Below are 20,922 nucleotides of genomic sequence, written 5' to 3' on the forward strand. Positions count from 1 at the left end.
AAGTTTATGAAATGAATTTTTTTTTTCTTTCCTCCCATTTCACTCTTGTGCGATGAAATTTCACTTTCTGCCTACACAACATAATGTTTTTGAAGCAAATTGTGCATTTTCGTCACCACTCTCACTTCCTCCGAAATCAGTCATTGTCTCAACTATTTCCGTTTCTAGTTCAAATATACGAGAATCATTATAATTTATAGGAGCTTACTCGTGCCTCTATGATTAGTATGCACGTTTTTGGTTTGAATCCCAACTAAAGTTCATGTGGTTTGGATCCCATGTTAAACTAAAAGTCCATATCTTAATTAGCTTTGCTGCTAAATGAAACATCAAATTCAAATCCAACCTACCAACTGTAATCGCCGTTTAAAGGAAGAAAAAAAAGGGGGGAACGAATTTTACAAGCTTCCAAGAAAACTGGAAGATATCTAAAATTAGTAAGAAAAACTGAGGAACAGAAATCTCTATCTCCCTACGACAGGAACAAGTAACGAGTATTCTGTGTTGCTCTTCCAGTACCACATCAGCTAACAAAATACGTGATGAATATTAGCTATGTGACGATAAACCTGGAAAATATGGAAAAGTCAGAGAAAAATGATATTCTGTGAACATTTAAAGTGAAAATCCAAGATAATTTCAGATGTAAATTAAATGAAATAAAATCTTCAAATTTTACATCCCACAGTTATGCCGGCTAGGCTAAAGGAGACGGTGATAATGAGAAATGAATGGAATGATGGAATTAAGAAAGTGGGAGGAAATGGAAGAACCCCGAGAAAACCCATGAACACGGTGTTTATCCACCACAAAGTCCACGTGGCGCAAGGTGGGATCGAACCAGATCCACGAAATAGACGTGAACGCTGTACGATTGAGGCACCACGCGCCAAATTTCAGATGTGTTGAGTGCTAGTTTTATTAGTTGCCGATATCAAACGGGTGTTACTGTTTTAATAGTTTTATTAGGACCATGCAGTGGACCTTTTTTTTAAAAAGGTTAAGAGTGGTTTTGATGTCAACTTTTTTAAGGCGGAATAAATTCACCGTTTTGGTTCTTATTAATTGCACGTTTAAGAAGTGTTCGGAGAATTAAGAGAATGATTGTTTGAATCTAAGTTCAGCCCTAAAGAATGGGGATAATCCCTTAATTACGAAGAAAACGCGCTATATTTAATGGAGTTCGGATAATGTTTTAAAAAGGAAATTTATGGTGAATCTTTTAAAGTGGGATCAATTCCCCTCCTTATTCTTGAGCAATTTAAATTTTAAGCAATGGGGATGATTAAGAAGTATAATTTTTACGAAATTTATCATTGGAAATTTTTTTATCATACTGTGTACGTACGCAAACTTTTAAATTGTTGTGGATTTTTCTCCCGGATCCCTTGTTTGTTCATCACAAATTTCAAACCTAAACAATAAACTTATCTTGTAAAGATGAAAGAAAGAAACAAGTTTCATTGAGTTCAATAAACTTTACGAAAGTTAGCGTGAATAGGACGAACAAGAATACAAAATACATATTGAGTCGATTGATAAAAACTGAACTCATATTTACACAGTTGATGATGTGATGTTATATGTAAGTATTTGATAATTAAAAATATTTGTAGAGTTTGATTCTTATAGCATAAAATTATCTGAAGTTTATTATTATTTTTTTTTAATTACCGTAGATACAGAACGCCTCAACAATGCAAACACGTTAGGATACTGAGTGGCCCCGCGTAGCATAATGGGTAACGCTCTCGCCTTTGTTGCGAGTGGTCCCGGGTTCTCCGAAAAAGTGTAAAAACGTTTGCAGGCCAGCCATCCTCATTCACACAAGGTAAATGCCGGGATGGTACCTAACATACAGGTCCCATCCCTTTCCTTTGATATTGTGCTCGCCGAGGGACGTCATCCGTCGTACGTGATGGGCCAACATGGCCATAGATTTAAATCCTACATCCTACGCTAAGATACTGATCGCCAAGCGAAACATGTTGGTTAATGAAGTAAATTAACAAATACATTAATGCAATTAAGAAATAATGAGAGCTCTTTGGGGGCTATGTAAATAGCATACGCACCTGTAGTGCGACAGAGCCGGGTTCGATTCCCAGTGGGAGCTCATGTTTGGAGTTGTAGGTTTACTTCTCATGTAATCTCGATGCTGAAAGGAATGCTAAGCGCTAAATGAGCCAATCAACCAAGAAATAATGAAGTGATTTGAAATCGGGACAAATGACGTTCCGAAAGTTACAGAATATAAAATAAAATACTGGTCTTATTTACGGAAAATACTGTCTAATAAATGATGATGTGGTTGAAATGTATGGGTGACACTTTTTTCACTTGTACTGTGTTGTCTTTTATCATATCAAGTGACTTACGTTTGTTAGTCACTGTGCTTAGTACTGTGTGTGCGTGCCTAATTTGTGCATTCTTTTCTATTAAAGGCGAGAGGAGAACAAGTGTAAATGTGGAGGAGACGAAATGAGATGTGATAAAGGAAGAAGGAACATCATCGGTAGACGCAACTTTAGATTTGGTAAGTTGATTAAGAAGTTTATTGTCTGGGTTGTATGATTCTTAATTTATAAGAGTTCTGTAAGGTCGTGAGCTACATAAAAATATAACCTTCAAAGGACTTACTATTCATTGATTTTAATTTAAAATTTACTTCCATCGTTTTTTGTTTGCTTTGCGGTACACTTTGTGTTACTGTGTTCTGTTTCGTAATCCGGTCTTTTCTTCGTAGGATGTTTGCAAAACTGGAAGAAAGGATATGTCGCCGCAGGTCTGAGCGTTGTACACTCATATCCAAAATGATTGTCGCATGTGTATAAGTATGTTGTTATAGGAATATAATTTGATAACGAATTCGTCCGGTATTTCGTACAATGTTAGTACGTGTATAATCGGCAAAGACATGTATGTGGCAAATTTCATGTCAAAAGAGCTGTAAATAACAACAATAAAACGAAAATAAAACTTTCTTGCCCATTTAGTAACATTTGTCTACTCATTCTAATTTTAGTATTTATAATTATTTTCCCATGAAATTTACCACAAATATACATTTCCCGATTATACACATAGTATCAGTATTAAAAGTGCCCTGCAAAATCATTATCAAATTATATTCTTATAAGACAGTTATAGATGTGCGACAATCATTTTGTACATGAGTGTACATATACCGTAGTTCATGTCGTTTCAGTGCGTTTGATGTGTATGCATATATAGAGTCTTCGTTAACACTAACGCAAGGAAACGTTGAAGGTTTCTGTTCAACATAGCAATCAATCATGTTAAATGCCTTGCGACTGGTATTTGATTAAAGGCAGTCACTAGTAGCAGTATTCGAGCCCACTTTCAAGTAGCAATGGTATTCCTTTCAGTAAGAAGAAAGACTGAAGCAGAACTTGCGTAACAATTGTGGTACAGCTTATATCATCTAATAGCTGAATGCCAACCTAAGATATCTGTCTCACCTGGGGAGAAATTAGGTTGTAGTAGTCAGCATACCTACGCGAAAGCCGGAGACCCTGGTTCAGTTATCAGTTCAGTTGCATGTTTGTCACTTTTTGAATGTCATGAACTTGCAGATACTTTGCACAGCGACATCATGATAATGCAAGAAAATATATATCCTATCCTAATTCTATCATAACTATATATAAAACTACATGAACTCGCTGAATAAAATAACGGGTACTTCCGGCTGACGTGGAAAGTTGAAATTTGGCATGATTGTAGCTTTTCGGAACGAGCCCACAGGAAAATTGCCAAAAATGAATATTTTTAATTTTTAGAGGGTCTAAAGGGAGGATGAGGAAATTCCGCATGCTATTTAAATGGGTGTTTTTATTTTATTTATTTATAATCTTACATTTTAGGTGCTTGGAATTGGAATAAAAGCTTGAAATTTGGTATACTTGTACCGGTACGTTTTCTATGGGTTATTTAACAAAATCACTAAAAATAAAAATTTCTAAATTAGAGTGGTTTTATGGGGAATTCAAAAATCTTTCACATGTTATTTATATGGAACATCTACATCCAAGATGTGTAGTCACTTCGGCCAGGATTGGAATGATGAAATTTGGCATAATCGTAGCCTTTCGGGACTAACCCACAGGAAAATTGCCGAATGTGAATGTTTTTAATTTTGATAGGGGTCTAAAGGAGGGATGTAGAAATCTCCCATGTTATTTAAATAGGAGTTTTCTTGGGATACAAAATGTAATCTTTTAGGTAGTTAAAATTGAGAAAGAAACATGAAATTTGGTTGAATTCTTTGTTTAAGAGGTACGAGGCCGTAGGCCAAGTAAACTCGAGGGTTAAGGGGCGAAGCTCCACCTGGATAAATTCAAGAAATATTAAGAGCAAATGCACGAAATTCACTGTTGATGCAAAGGCTGATAGTTAAGAGATGCGAGGCCGTAGGCCGAGCAAACGCGGGGGCCTTGATGCAGAGCCTCCAGCTGGCCAAAAGCTAATATACCTATAAAACTATGTTTGTGGTTTAGAACCAAAATATTAGGAAGACTCAGCGAAATAAATTATTTACATTTTGAAATCAAATACTTACTGAAACATCTCACTATCTCACGCCCCTTCAGACGAAAGTATACGAATGATGAGTAAAAGTGAATGATTATTGGGAGAACTTTTGAGCAGACGTGAACGCTTTAGCATCGAACCATTGTAGTTAGAAATGACCTTGAAATGTGCTCAAGTCGTGGGACACGTGGCAAGATTTAGGAAAAGTCAGTTTATTATTAAAATTATAATTATTTTGTAATATTAGTAAGTTCTATAAATGGCATGTATCATTAAAGGGCTTTTGCAGAAAAGAGTATTACGTGGGAATGATAGCTTTACTAATTAGATTTTTGATGGCAATTAATGTGATTCTTTCTAAATAGGTAGAATAAGTGATTGATTTTGGTGCATAACCCTCAGGATTTTGGTAATAGCCTGTACTTTTATTTATGTCTATAACTATTCTATCAAGCCATGTTTCATATTGTCAAACCAAACACAAGAATACATTGAGCAAAGCTATGTGATAAAATATATATATAAACACAAACACATAACAGTTTCAATACAGTAGCTGTCTCTTCATCAAACTTCCATTCCTTCTAGCTACTTTGTTTGTATTTAGTTTATTTATGTGTGTGTGTGTGTAACAGTGTATCACATTATAAAGGCGAAATTGAGAAACGTAGTGGAACTAATAAGCAACTTTAATTGATTGTAGTAGAGCAATTGAGAACGTACTAAACTAATAAGTAGTTCCATCGTAGGTATGTTTTGCGCATTGTTCACTCATCTTAGTACATAATCGGTTAGAGATTAATACATACAAATTGTCATATACGGAGTAAAGTTGAGATATTTTATTACCATAAGTGTTATGTTAATTTTGCGTGAAATCGTTTTAACATCATAAAACCTGTTGTTAGACAAGAACTCGAACAACTTTTTGAGTTCCCATCATGTGATTTGAATATGTTTTAGGCATATTGGCAGCTTATTGTATAGGTGTGTGAACATCTGAAGATTTTTTTTTTTTTTTAAGTGGAAGTATGTTTTTGATATACTGTTAATGAATATTTCTTTCATTATTCTTTCATTTTGTATCATATGAATGTACACCATTAACATGAACGAAAATGTTTTAATTTCATTTAACATACATAATTTTGTATATATACAAAGAAACTTCGAACATGGATAATAATTTTGTATACAGGGTGTTTGAAAACAACGCTTGGGAGGTGATTACTGGCACCAAAAAAGGACGGAATGTGTAGACGAACCTGGGAGTTGAGTTGCCTACTTTTGGTACTATGACGAGCCGGAAATTTGTTGAAAAAAGTGCTAAAGGTGTCGAGAACAAATGGAAAAGCAATCAATAAAAAAGTACTTATTAATTCCACAGCAGCATTTCTCAATTTCGTCTTCATAATGTAATACACTGTTACACATCATAAACAAACGTACAGGCTATTACAAAAATCAACCACTTATTCTACCTATTTAGAAAGAATCAAATTAATTGCCATCAAAAATCTAATTAGTAAAGCTATCATTCCCACGTAATACTCTTTTCTGCAAAAGCCCTTCAATGATACGTGCTATTTATAGAACTTACTAATATTACAAATAAATATAATTTTAATAATAAACTGACTTGTTCCTAAATCTTGCCACGTGTCCCACGACTTCAGCACATTTCAAGGTCATTTCTAACTACAATGGTTCGGCGCTAAAGCATTCACGTCTGTTCTAAAGTTCTTCCAATAATCATTCACTTTTATTAATCTCTTTGTAGACTTCAGTCTAAAGGGACGTGAGATAGATGTTTCAGTAAGTATTTGACTTCAAAATTCAAACTGTTTATTTCACTGATCCTTGCAAACATTCTAATCCTAAACCGCAAACATGGTTTTATATACAAATATACATTTTCTGGCAGTATCATAATGTCGCAGTTTAAAATATCTACGATATCACGACAATCAAAAAGCGACAAACGTACAACTGAACTGATAACCGAATCAGGGTCTCCGGTTTTCGTATTGGTTTGCTAACCACACTATTCGGTTTCTCACCAGGAGAGGTACATATCTTCAGGTTGGTACTCAGCCATTAGATTATATGCACTGTACCACAACTAACAACTGTTACACAAGTTTTGCTTTAGTCTTTCTTCTTACTACGATGGATACCTTTGGATACCTTGTTACTCGAGAACAAAATGTCGGATAGAAGTCTGGTGAAAGGAATGTCAATTATTTTTACTCATAGATTCCATTAGTGCAAAATTGGATGTAGTGCAGGAGCGATATAAGGGTGCCCCCCAAAGAAACTCGAGAATTCTTAGAGTATTCTTATGGAACGTGGAATGAGGGAAATAAATAACAATCAAATACAATATTTCAATGAACAAAAAGCGTAGTACATCGTTCAAGTAAGCAGAATGCTATTAGAATTCGAAAGAAAAAGAGATACACAGGTGTAATTGATCAACTTTCTATCGTGCAGAATAAACTCTCCCTTCAGAAAGAATCGTCCCTTCGATGAATACATCCTTTGAGTATGACTTTTCATTTATGAAAAATATTGAAATATGTATGACGTGCTGTAGTTTGCAGCTTTCGTAAGTGTAATTATTAAAGAATGTCTTGTACTTTACGAACAATCTACAATTTTAATTTCTTTTTCTTTTCTTTTTTTCTTTTTCTTTTCTTTTTTTCTTTTTTTTTTAATGAGAGACTGTCTTTCCTGTGTTTACATTCCTGAACAAATACATTATTCAACTTCCTATTATACGACATTTTTACCTTTATTACCTGACTGTCTTTTTCCCTTTTGCTCTTAAAGTTCTCTTAGTTGAAAAAATTTCATAGCCATATTTCTTTGCGGTGCTCTTCTACTTTTTATGTCCTAATACGTTTACAATGCAATCATGAAAAAGTTAAGAGCCTGACATAGTAAAAATAATACCTTTTTGTTTTGCTTATTTATTCATAAGTGAAAGGAGATAATGAAATGCAACTTATCACAATCATAGATAATGTTATTCTACAACAGAAAATATGAACCTCAAGAATTTTCAGTGTTGCCATTCATAGAGATTACAATGTTGACAGAATAACATTTTCCCAAAACCTAAGTGAAGACAGCGACTAGAGGAACGAACTCAACTGCATTTGATTACGTATCATGTTGTCTTGGAATCCTGTGAACTCCTTTTTAAATAATAGTTGTATTTGGTTCGTAATAAACAAAATAGTTTTAACATACAGTTATTAAATAATGTTATTTAAAAAGTAGTTCACAGAATACCAAAACAACATGATACGTATTCAAATGTAGTTGTGTTCGTTCTTCTAGTATCTGCCTTAACTTAGATTTTGGGGGTGTTGTTATTCTGGCAACACTGAAAATTCTTGAGGTTGATATTTTCTGTTGTAGAATACCATTATCTATGATTGTTGTAAGTAGCATTTCAGTATCTCCTTTCACTTATGAAAAACAAGCAAAAGAAAGTGGTATTATTTTGAGTATGTCAGGCTCTTAAGATTCAGACAGCATCAGTAGGAGGATAGAAGGTAGAGTGTTCACGCGCGGTGACGATGCTTACCCTTCTTCCCCAGATATCTTATATTATACTGTAGGTTAAGTAATGTAAAATATTTTTTTCGGTGTACAGAAATTTGCTGCTACCTCAAAAGTTTTCTGCTTTCCGCTTGCTTCTCCAATAAATTAAAATTGGCGTCGTCACTGTCAAGAATTCTTTAGCGAGTTCCTCTATCAGTTTCTTTCGAATTCAAAATGCTTTTCACTTAATGTTTTACAGGTTGGGAAATGCCGTATTTATTGTGATTCAGTGAAGCAGTCTATGCAAATTAGTTGAGTATTGTTGATTACGTAGTTTTTGTAGAATTGATCGTAGAACGCCTGTTAAATGTTGTACAGTACATCGTAATATGAAGTACGCTAATATGAAAGGCGCCCAATAAATATCCTGACATGGACTAAACCTTATCGATGTGAATAGAACTTACATGTACTATTTCTCGACACATTTCCTTATCATTACAACGTGTTTTTGCTATTTGCTATGAGGTTTTTACTTTGATATCGTGGAATTCTGTTTCTCCATCCCTCGAGTATTAGAAAAGTGCAGTATGACTAATAATGCTTAAGACACATAACTCTATTCTTCTTGATGTCTTTATACGCTACTCATTCAATTTGTATTTTCTTTCATTTAACCTAGAACATTAGTTTTCAGGCCTTTGAATATTAAGCTTGCTAGTCTTATAGACAACTTCTTCCTTATAAACAATAAAAATGTATTAAAAACTACTTTAACGCCGACCCACTAACAATCTGTCCGCGATCCTGTAGAGACATGGCTCACCAGTTGAGAATAAATGACTTGGAAACGTACTTACCGTTTTGAGGCGAAGAAAACTACATTAATTTCACACTTCGAGCATCAATCCAATACAGTATTTTCTTGACCGATACATCTATCAGAATCATAGTTCTTCCTCCAAAGTGAGGGCGCTGTGGCTCGGAGATGGAGCGCTCATTTCAGGTGTGAAGGGTCTCTCATTCGATCCCGACCATGAAAGTTCGTGGTACACATCATCTTGTCTGTGAGTTTTCTCAGGATTTTTCTATATTTTCCTACACTCTCGTTCCATGAATTATTTCGCAATAATAAACTTTCGTTTATGACTCGTCTCTATTAGCCTCAAAGACATAACCATAAGACCTTAAAGAGTTCGTTTCATTCCAGTTCTTCCACCGACAGCTTATTCTGTACCGATACAAAGTAGATAAATCAAACGTGTGTGTTTCTGCTTTTTCCGAATTCTGACGGGGTTTTTCTAACTTGAACGATGTACTATGATTTATGTTCATTGAAATATTGTACTTAATTATCACTGTGTATTGCGAGCGGTGATATTCAGAAAGAAAAATAACTAAAAAGCTACAAACTTGTACTTGTTATTTATTTTCCTCATTCAACGTTTGATAAATTACCCGAGGAATTCGTCAGTTTGTTTGGAGGCTACACTTTTGCCGCCCTGCACCATATTCAGTATGAATTGATTGAAAGTAATGGAATCTGCGATTGAAAGTAATGGACATTCCCTTTTACCTGCTTTCGATCCGACATTTTGTTCTCGAGTTATTTCTGTTTATGCAATTTTCCGACAAATTTTCGGCTGGTGATAACTCCGAAAGGAAGCATTTCTATCCCATGTTAATCTATGCTTTTCATCTTATCTTAGGGTCAGGAACTACCTCCCACACGTTATCAGTGTTGTTTTGAAACACTCTGTATAGACAAACAAGGGACAGTTAAAATTTTGTTGGACTAAAAAGTACTTATGCAGGAGGCCCTTATCGATAGATTAAAATGACTCATATCGTATTCTTTTATTTTATTTTTTTTTTAAGTAGTACTAAGATAGGAAACTTTCTAGAAAATTATATCGCAGCTTAGTAGCGTATTGTTGAAACTTACAAAAAAAAAAAAAAAAAGTATTTAAACGGTATCGGAAGTGTCACTGTTCCATCTCAGCAACCCCGAAAAGTATGGATTCGACAGTGATATTGATCATTTTCAATAATTTTTAAATATGTCCGCTCCCCCCTCCCCTAGATGCACCTTTAAGTTGCACCGTTTTTACACCACTAGAAAATTTTGTAAAAACTGATCCTTTTTATGTTACTTCATATAGTAAAATTTATTTTAGCTTTATTGACGTTTACTTGTGATGTTGAAAGGAAACTTCGATATAGGCCTATAATGAAATTTATTATAACATCTGATCTAGAGGATGTATCGTAAACTCATTGGCGTATACATTTCAGATTATTCTATTCATTATAACAGTATATATTTATATATATATATATATATATATATATATATATATATATATATATATATATATATAAAGTAAGCAAAACTAAATATTACGTGAGAACGAGCGCGTTGGAAAAAGTACACCACACCGCAATAGTTCCAATGCGCTACATAAGAAACGAGAAATTTTATAACTGTTTTCGTTAATTTCCTTCATTATTCTGTTGTTTCTGGTGGCTAGTTATAACGATGTCCCATTTTTTGTCCAAATTCCTTTTGTCTAGGTTTAAGCTTAGGCCAAGAGCGGAGATAAATGATTGCCTATGGCTTAGTGTTAAAAAAAGTAGATTGGTAACCAGGGTTTGCCCAAGTGGGCCCAGCCTGAGAAAACCCAGCGGTTTTTTCGGATTGGACCCACCTGGGTTTTTTACCTTTCTGGTAGTATATTATTGGTACAACTAAAATGATCACATTGAAAGTTATTTTTATCAGATTTTGAACTTTCTTTGGGCGAATTATATGCTTTCATGTAAAGGTAGTCAACAACATTCAACATAACACCTTTATAAAGTTTTGAATGCACTGAATGAATGAATTAAAAAAAAAAAAAAAAAAAAACTCAGCTTGAGATAATTATAGAACAAATTAATGTGTGGATTATGCTTATAGCCTATTTGTGGCCTAAAATGATCACATTGAAAGTTATTTTTATCAGATTTTGAACTTTCTTTGAGCGAATTATATGCTTTCATGTAAAGGTAGTCAACAACATTCAACATAACACCTTTATAAAGTTTTGAATGCACTGAATGAATGAATGAATTAAAAAAAAAAACTCAGCTTGAGATAATTACAGAACAAATTAATGTGTGGATTATGCTTATAGCCTATTTGAAGTAAAATAAGCAATTTTGTATTTTAGAAAATACTTTCCGTGAATAGTGTGCTTCCCGACTCGGTGCCGCCGAGGGACGTTATCTCTCATACGTTGACAGGTTTAAGATCATAGGTGCCGCTACTAACAGTAAATATGTAAATACATTAGTAAAACTATTAGTATTATTTCTTACCTTTCACAGTAACAAAAGTATTTAGTAAAATTTGGTTTTCCAACAACAGTTTGTTGCTACCCTTCAAATAAGCATTCTGTAGAATCAGCAACAGCAATAGCGTAAATATTACTGTCAAAATTAAGAAGCTTAATGCTCGGAGCTCCCAAGACTACGTAACGCTTACTATTTTAAGTGCTGAATTCAAACTTCATTATTAATGGAAGTTTCGATGTACAGTAAAGCAAGCTGCATTTTCAAGGAAAACCCGTCATAAAAGAAGTGTTCGGGAAACTCCCCAACTGAACCCACAAGGCATCGGAAGTGAATGCTTCAACAATAAAACTATTTATTTTACGCTGGAAGATATTTAATTTAATTTATGGCATTTTGAAACACTTACTTTAGTAAAATATGAATTATAGGCCTATCTTTGTTAATTGTTTTAAATTAATTTTCAGGAAAGAACCGTCTTGCAACATGTGCTCGAGAAATTCCCGTAATTGAACGCACAAAGCATCGAAATTGACCTTCAACAATAAAACCATTTATTTTACGTTGAAAAATATTTATTTCATATAAGACATTTTGATGAATTATGTCTTAAATTAAGCTATTTGGTATTCATATTTGGCAAACGTCACAGGCTCCTGGGATGACTCGATCTACATTTGTTCGTTTATGTGCCTGTACTACACAGTGTTCAACTTTTGGTCTTTTAAATTTCTGGATACAAGCTGGGGACACTCTAAATTTTCTGTATAGATTTTTTTCGGCATACCAACGTAAAATTACAAAATGGCGTCCTTTCTTTCTTTCTTTCTTTTTTTTTTCTTCAAAATAGCGGATATCTACGCTACAAAGGTCAGTTTTCGGTCTTTCAAGTTAAAATTTTCAAAGTAGAAACACGAGAGATTAAACTAGCTGTATATATTTTGGCGGCATAAAATTTTAAAATGGCGGCCATTATTCAAAATAGCGGGTATCCATGCTACACGGTGCAATTTTCGGGCTTTTAAAGTTGAAATTTTAAAGGTAGAAACACAAGACATTCTAAATTTGCTGTATAGATCTTTTCGGCTATACAATATAAAATTTCAAAATGGCGGCCATTTTTTCAAGACAGCAGTGAATAGAAAATTGTTGCAAGTTGTGACAATTACCATCTTGAAATAAAAATCATATTTTAACATTAAAGTCAGGAAATTTCATTTTGGATTTTAGTAATTCCTGTATTAACAGGAATTTAAAAATGAAATAATCATTACTCACATTGTGAGCTCACATATCGATCATTTCATTCTTGTGCAGTACGTAAAAATAAAATGTTTGATATTCAAGACCCAAACTGAAACAAGTAGTGGGGTTTTGCGATGGCTCAGTGGTAGAGCGTTCACGTCTGGTGTATGGGGTTCTTGTTTCGATCTACTGTGTGGTGGACAAACACAGTGTGCGTGGGTTTTTTCGGGATTCTCTCGTTTCCTCTCACTTCCTTCATTCCACCATTTCCTTCATTTTTCATCATCACTGTCTCCTTTAGCCTAACAGGCATAACTGTGGGACGTAAAACCTAAAGATTTCATTTCAAGTAGTGGGATGTTATTCTTTCTGAGGCTAAGATCTCGAAACACATTACCTAAAATACCTTAAAACGCAGCTAGTCTTTAAGAAACTCAAGTTTTCGTGTAAGACACCAAGTTATCCTGCAGCAGTCATGACACGTATAATTTTGTGTGACCCTATGCTGCGTTTGTCTCTTTTTGTGTCGTATTCTAGATTACTCCTTTCTCTCTCTATTTCAATATACCATTGATTATGTGTTGGAACAGTCTCGGCAGAATCAGGCTCAGTTTACTAACTATATGGCCTATGGAACCCGGAGGTTCAATGCCGCGTTCACAAAAGGTCTTCATTGACTTCTATTCGTAGCCAACTGGATCTAGTTTCTACTTTGTATTTCTATTTTCGCGAGATCCATCTTAGTATTACCCTCTCATCTGCTCGTAGATCTTCCTAATGGTCATTTTCTGATTGGATTTCCAGTTAGAAGTTTGAAAGCATTCCTACTTTCTTCCATTCTGGCTACATGACCTGCCCACCTGAGCCTCCTAGATTTGATGACCCTAACAATGTTTAGTACACCGCATAAATTATGTAGTTCTTCGTTATGAAGTTTCCGCCATTCCCCATTCCCGTTCCTTTTGGGTCCGAATATTTGTCTCAGGATCTTCTCAAATACTTTCAGTCTACGTTCTTCCTTCAGAGTAAGAGACCATGTTTTGCAACCATACATGACAACAGGCATGATTATCGTTTTATATATTTTAAGCTTCAAATTCCCCGACAGGATTCGCAACAACAAAAAATCTTCAACTGAATAATATAATAACACGAATTTCCTGATTTAAGTCTATGTTTAATATCTTCGTGGAAATGATTTTGGTCTGTTAATATTGATCCTAGATATTTAAAAGTATCCATTTTATCAAAAGTATTATTTGACATAATTAAGGCATCCATAATTTGGCGTATTACGTTCCCGACGAACTTCCAATTTGTTTAGTTTTCTCTGCATTTACTTCTAAACCCATGTCCCTGGAAGCGTTTAATAAGAGCTCAATTTATTAATCGCATTAAAATTTGAATACATTGCTATAGCACCTTTGGTGCATAGCTGTTTCATTTGTAAATATTTTTGTAATTAAATTAGTATTTAATATAATTTTAGTATTGTTTTAGTGGTATGAAAAATCCTTGGCCAAGGTACTTATTATATAGTGCTAATTTCTTGCTTTGTTTTTATATATTTTAAAATGTTAAGAATCTTGTGTAAATGAATTCTTGTTATGCCTCTAACATTTTTTTTATTTTAGCAGTTTTAGAAAGTTACAAAATGAGCTCTGGACTTGACTCCCCTATACGCCGTGGGAAGCTTCACTTTCTATTTTTCGTTTTTTTTTTTACAGGGAAGAAGGGGGAAATTGTGTGGAAGGCTGACCACTTGGCGAGAGGCTTGAGACTATATAAGTCAACCCACCCCTTCTTCCAGGATTCACTTCTTATAAGATTTTCTTCGGGGACTCTCTTGTTCCGGTAAGAGGGTTGTCTCTATGTCCAGACATAGGTGAATAAAGTTCTCTTTTTTTTTTTTACTTTAAGAATTTTTGGACGGAGCGGGCGGAATGAGCTGCTCCTGATAGTTTTGAGCAGGTTTCTAAGTGATGAAGCCTGCGACTTCGTAAACAATAGCTAGATCATTATTTTTTTTAGGGACATAGGCCAGAGTAGCCCAAAATGAGGGTTTCTCTTTAGATTTTAATGCTGGCACTGGTTCTGTCTGAGAGAACGACTTGGGCAGTTACCTTTTCGGTGCTTGCCGGGATGAGAATTTTAATGAGGTTCTCGGATGATTTTAAGGGCTCGGGAATTCACGAAGGCTGGAGCGAGGCTTGAGTTCCTGTTCGAGTCCATAATAATAATTTAAGGTTCTTTAGAGAAATTAGAGGAACTTGTTAGGAGACAGCAGGCCTAATAGTGGAGGTCTCTGCCTTTAGGAGAGCTTGCGGTTACAGAGCGAGTAACCTCATGGTACAGATATTTTAACTAGTCAATAAAGAGTTATTCCAGGGCAATTTCAGGTTTTTATTTAAGCTGATACTCTTTTGTCGACCTTAGTTTATGTTTATAAATTTTTTCCTTGATAGGCTGGAGAAGCGACGAAGGGGGAGGCATTCCTCCCATAATCTATGAATCTTGGCTTCTTTTTTTTTTCTTTTTTTTTTTACTTGTTTATTACTTTGACATACCCCTAGAGAGCTAAAGAAGCAAGATTCCCGCTTAATACTCTCTTCCAACCTTCCTTGTTACTTCTGTGGATATAAGGTGGCGGATTGATAGGAAGGAAGAGAGAGGGCGGGCTAAGGAATAGCATAGAAGTGTGGGCTCTTTTCCGGGATTATAACCTCGCAGTTGTAATTAAGATTTAAAGATATATTTTCTTCTTTCGTTTCTTGTTTATGGGTTTTAGTGTCCTTCGATTAATTGATATTTGGTTGTTTTCTTTAGCCTATGATTTTAAGGTCAGGTAGAACAAGAGGGCAGAAAATGGCGAGTCAGATTGATCTAAGCGCCTTAAGCTCCGAGTTAGGCTTGGAAGGAGACGAGAATACTAGTACAGAAAAATTGTTAGAAGCTATTAGGAGGCTGAAAGTTAACAGCTCACGTGGAGGCGATGAGAGCGCCTCCGAATGCAGATGTCGGCGCAATTTAGATCTGCCGGAGCTTAAACTGGCACCTCCCACGTTTTCTGGTAAGAAAGGGGAGTTACCTTTTGAGTTTTTAGACGGGATAACTGAGTATGCGAAACAAAAGAATCTTAGTTTGGAGGATTTACTCGAGTTCGTTATTCCCAGAGTTTTGACAGATAATGCGCATCACTGGTATAATTTCAAAAAGCCGTTTGACAATTTTAGTAATTTTAAAGATAGTTTATTGCAAGAATTCTTTAGTTTCACCTATGAATCAGAAATAGAGTCGTTAATTAACTCTAGGGTCCAATCACCAGACGAAACTCTGTCATTCTTTATCAGAGAGATGGCCGTTTTGTTCTCTCGTGTAAAAGATCCTTTGCCTGAGAAACAACAAGTGGCGAAAATTGTTGAGAAGGCACATCCGAGTTACAAGAAGTTTCTTTTCGAAAAGAGCTTTGATACGTTGAAGGAATTAGAACGGGAATCCTTGAAGATTCAGTCCCTTCTATTGTCTGAATTCACGTACACCCAGAAGTATAACATTCAGGAAAGCAAGTCAATTAAGCATTCAGTCGCAGCGCTTACTGGGTTTGAAAAAGCAAAGGAAAACGAAAATGGAATACCACCAGTTACGTTAAAAGCTCTGGACCCTGGGTTCGTTCGCCGGACTTCTGAAATAAGCGCTTCCGGTAAGAAGGAAGTAAACAAGGAAGGAAAGGGGGAGGAGAAGAAGCAGATTCAATGCTTTTCATGTGGTAACTATGGTCACCGTCGTAAACAATGTTTTAAAGCACAGAGAGAACGAAGAGACGAGAAGAAGGTTTCAGCTTCTGTTAGGAAAGTCACCCCTCTAAATCAAAGAAACCGGGAACCGTTTTTGTATGGTTACGTACAGCGAAATAAGACTTTCATGTACCTGGACAGTGGCAGCTTTATTAGTTTGGTAGATGAAAATACTGCTTCTAAGTGGATTCAACGGGGGGCCAAATTACGGAAGGATAACTTAACGGTGGAATTAGCAAGCGGAAGGGCTACTTGCGTCGGGAAGATTACAATCCCGTTTTGCATCAAGAACAAGCGGTTTGTCCACACCTTTTACGTTTTGGAAAGTCTGGCATTGCCGGTTATTGCAGGTTTTGATCTACTATCAAAAGCAGGTATTTCGCTTTTTCTGAGGGAACGTGCATGGAAATTTGAAGACGAAAATTTCCTAACACCCTTTGTGTTTCCCAGAGAAGAGGAAAAGAAAAACTGGTTGCCTCCAGTTTCAGTAGGCTTGATACAAGCAAGCAAGAAAAGCCTTGTAAATACTAACCATAGTCAAAACATAGTTACTGGGTCGAGTCCCTCGGCCAAGAAGAAAGTCATAAAAAGCAGGGGGAGGGAAGCTACCCAGACAGCTCATTTTAGGTCCTCACAGGGAAAAGAGGGGGAAGGAGAAAGAAACAAACAAACAGGTCGCCCCAGACCAGGAAATGGAAAAAGACAATTTTTCAAGAAAATGCAAAAAAACGGACAGACTCTCTCCTCGCCTGTAGAGGGGGGGAAGCACAATTAAGAGAGCCTCTTTTAAGATGTAAGATCCTAGGGGATGAATATCTAACGTTTTTGGATTCAGGAAGCTCTATCTGTGTAGTATCACGGGAGATAGCAAATAAATGGATAAATAAAGGCGTTAAATTAAAGAGAAAACCTTTAAAGATAGCTCTTGCCTCTGGAACGACGGAAACAGAAGGCTACGTTATTGTATATGTTAATTTCTGCAAGTACAGGGTGAGACAAAAGTTTCACGTCCTCGCCTCGTGTACAAGACCCCTCATAACTGGCCGAGATTTTTTGTCTAATGCAAAAATAGCTCTTCATATTTCGGAATCCGGATGGTCAATCAGTAGCGGTGAGGATTCTATTTGTTTATTTGACATTCCTAAGGCTGAGAACGTTCAAAAATGCTCGGAAGTCGCTGCCTTAGAACCGGAGATTGATCAAATAGCTGAAATGCTTAAGAGCGTAGATTTGGAGCCAGATCTTTTTGAGCGTTTGAAGGAAGTTCTTTATGATAACAAAGAAGTTTTTTCAGAGGACCCCGGTCTAACTGATTTGTTGGAACACGAAATTGTGTTGAAGGATACCCGCCCCTTTAGTGCGAGGTTACGCCCTCTTTCGGAGGAGAAGAAGAAGATTATGAAGGAACTACTTGATGACATGGAGGCAAAGGGAATCATTAAGAAATGTAATAACTCTCGATGGGTTAGCAATCCCATTCTTCACAAGAAGAAAAATGGAACTTTTAAATTAATAATGGACTCCAGATCCTTGAACAGAGCAACGGAAAGGGTTACGATGGGAATTCCGGGGATGATGGAGGCTCTTTCTTATTTAGGTGATAAAAAGTACTGGATATCTACGGATCTCAGCTATGCATTCGCTCAGCTTCCTATAGCACAAAACAGTCAAAAATACACAACCTTTTTGACTCATTTCGGGACTTACCACTTTCTTCGAGGATTTTACGGGTTAAGCTCCCTCCCGTTTAGTTTGAACCGATTGATGCAAGATGTTCTTAAGGAACTGTATTATACGAAGGTCGTAACATATTATGATGACGTAATCCTGGGTTCGAATGATAAGGAGGAGTTATTAGAACTCTTCTCGGAGGTTTTAAAAAGATTTAAGAGGGCAAACTTAACGTTCAGTCCATCTAAGACGAAACTGTTTACGGAAGAAATTCAGTTTCTTGGCTACCGTGTTTGTCACGGAAGAATATCATGTACTGATGAGAAAATTAAAATGGCCGAACAGCTACAGAGACCTAAGAATGTTAAGAAACTGCAGTCAATTCTTGGGTTTTGCCAGTATCTTAGATTTCAGATACCGAACATGGCAAAAATAGTAAGCCCGTTGACCGATCTTTTAAAGCGAAACAGTGTATTCAAATGGGAAGCTAAGCATGAAGACGCACTAAATGCATTAAAAAGGGAGATTGCGCAAAATAGGAAGCTTTTATTGCCCCGAATTAATGAAGTTTTTCATCTGTTCGTCGATTCGAGCGGGACTGCCGCCGGTTATGTTTTGGCACAGAAGGATGAAAATGGAAAACTTTGTGTTGTATCATTTGGGTCACGCAAATTCAATGAAGTACAAATGAAGTACAGCACGTCTCATCGTGAACTACTTGGAATACTTCTTGGTTTAGAGCGTCACGAACTTTATATTATGCACAGTCCGATGGTAGTTGTCCATACAGATCATCGATCGCTTCTTTCGCTTCTAAAAACGACGAAGGCCCCTCCTATGATTACTAGGTGGGTTACTCGAATTTCTAGATTTCCGGTGGTGCTCAAATTTGTAAAAGGCGCCAAACACTATGTCGACTATTTAAGCCGCATCGAAGACGGTTTTACCGAACCAGAAGATTTTGAAGGTTCAGAAATTTCTAATGAGCTCTTGCCACTTCAAAGTGAGACCGACGCTGGTTTCTTAAAAGTGTTAGGCGAAGATGGACGGCTTGTTGATGCAGAAGATCTCCAGAGTGAGGAGATTTTTATCATCGACAAGCAAGTTAGTAAAGATATTAAGGAGGTTAAGAGGAAACTCAGAGGAAGAAAGAGGGATAGTATGAGGACGCTTCCTAGGCACATAGAAGTTAGTCCCAAGGAGAAGAGAGAAATGCTTTCTGTCTTACCTTTCTGTCTTATAGTGGAGGTAGAAGGGGACGACGAAGAAAGAAACGATTCTCTCAATTACGAGGACATTATTGTTCCTGCGAGATTAGTCGAGCATCAGGAAAAGGATGTTTTTCTAAAAAGATTGCTGGCTTTTATTAGAGGTGAAAGAAATGCTATTCCCAAGAAGCAGATGAAGAAATTTAAAAACTGGTCTAAGGGAACTTTTATATCGGACGAGGGAATTTTAATTAGGAAGATGCTTTTTGATGAAATTGAGTTTCAGTGTGTGTGGGTCCCCGCTTCACTGCGAGCCATAGTTTGTGATAGAGCCCACAACGCTGAATTTTCCGGACACCCTCATCCCAGGGAGACGTTTTCTCGAATTAGAAAACGATATTTTTGGCTGGGAATGCATAGGGATATTATGCAGTTTTGTAAAAGTTGCGTGGTATGCGCTAAGTACAAGGACTATGGCAAACGAAAATTTGGTTTAATGTACAGTACACTGGAGTGTGTGGCCGGCCGTACAGCCTATGTAGATACATTTGGACCCGTGACTCGCTCTAAGAACGGAGGTTTCTCATATTGCCTTATTGTTATTGACAGCTTCACCCGATATGTGAATTTATTTCCATTAAGAAAGATTACAGCAAAAGCGGTTTCGTCGTGCTTGGTGGAATTTTTTTGCAGACACGGTGTGTACCGAAAGATCATCAGTGACAACCATCAGAGCTTTTCTGGGAAATTGTGGACGGAAACTTTACGCATATTAGGGTCGAAGAGCATTAAGATTTCTCTATACAGGCCAAAGGGGAATAAATCTGAAAAAGTTGTTAAGGATTGCAAGATGATGTTGGCCATGTATAATGAAGAGCATGACCAATGGGCGAAAGATTTGAGATTTATTGAGTTTGCCCTAAACTCGAGAACATGTGCGGCCACTCAATATACTCCTTTTGAATTGCATTATGGTCGCAGTGTATCTTCTCCCTTGGACCCACTTTTGTCTCCAGTTGAAAGTGAAGAACAGAGCGAGGATTCGTACCCCCGCTATGCGTGGGAAATTAAGTCTAGGGTTAAACGGGCTTTTGAGCGTGCAAATGAAATTCAAAGGAAGAGACACGCCACTCAGAAAAGGTTTTATGACAGGTCGCGCTTGCCTAACCCCTTCAGAATCGGACAAAAGGTGTGGGTGAAATCAGTCAGGCTTTCTTGCCTAGCGAAATCTGTTACGAAGTCGTTCTTACCCAAATACGATGGTCCGTACGTAATAAAGTCGAAGCTTGCAGAAAACACTTATTTAGTCAGGAATGTCTTTGACAACAAGGAAATAAGGGTCAATTGTGACTTCTTTAAGAAGTTTTATGAGCCCCCGGCCTTTGCAAGACATCTTCCTGAACAGAAAGAAGACTACCATGTGCCGAGGAAAAAGGTTAACAATAGTTGTGAGGGACACACGCGCTTGAAAGTCCCGGAACAAAAGTATATAAAGGGATTGAGAAAACAAACTTTCCACATCTTAAATTCGTTATTGGCGTCAAAATACTTCTTTCTTTGTTCAC

The 20,922-nt window shown here is 36.4% G+C and overlaps 1 protein-coding gene across 3 annotated transcripts in view; it reads left to right on the forward strand.

Annotated features, from left to right (window-relative positions):
• Nucleotides 1-20,922, forward strand: part of LOC145691081 (uncharacterized) — a 90,457-nt gene that overhangs the window by 18,426 nt on the left and 51,109 nt on the right. For all 3 annotated transcript variants that reach the window (XM_081766748.1, XM_081766751.1, XM_081766750.1), the window contains exon 2: nt 2,445-2,536. The gene's annotated coding sequence lies outside the window, so the exon portion shown is untranslated. The remainder of the gene's footprint in view (nt 1-2,444; nt 2,537-20,922) is intronic.

Source organism: Thermobia domestica, chromosome 7 (genome assembly GCF_964235325.1).
Source record: "Thermobia domestica chromosome 7, izTheDome1.hap1.1, whole genome shotgun sequence".
NCBI lineage: Eukaryota > Metazoa > Arthropoda > Insecta > Zygentoma > Lepismatidae > Thermobia > Thermobia domestica.